A 370-nucleotide genomic window follows, 5' to 3' on the forward strand; every position below is an offset into this window, starting at 1 on the left:
CAGCCTCAGTCTACAACAGTGGCACCATATAGCATTTGTCCCTTTGTGACTGAGATACCTCACTCAGCATAATGTCCTCCAGGGTCACCCAAATGTAGATTTTTTTTAAAGTGCTTCCTTTCCCCATGTATTTATCATATCCAAACTCCTTTCTATGCAACAACAAAAGCCCTTGGAAGCCAAAAAAAGCGTTATACGTGTAGGTTATTCTTACACTGACCTTAACCAGCTGTGTACCTTTCTTTCAATCAATTGCCTTATTTCTTTGAGCCTCAGTTTCTTCTACTGGTAAGTGGCAAGTTATTGTTAACCTACCTGATAAACCGGGTAACTGGAGATCAAAATGGAAGCAGTACTGAAGCTCTCTGTA

The sequence above is a fragment of the Elephantulus edwardii genome, unplaced genomic scaffold (assembly GCF_000299155.1).
Source record: "Elephantulus edwardii isolate Elephantulus edwardi_28Jun2011 unplaced genomic scaffold, EleEdw1.0 scaffold00430, whole genome shotgun sequence".
In the NCBI taxonomy this organism is placed as follows: domain Eukaryota; kingdom Metazoa; phylum Chordata; class Mammalia; order Macroscelidea; family Macroscelididae; genus Elephantulus; species Elephantulus edwardii.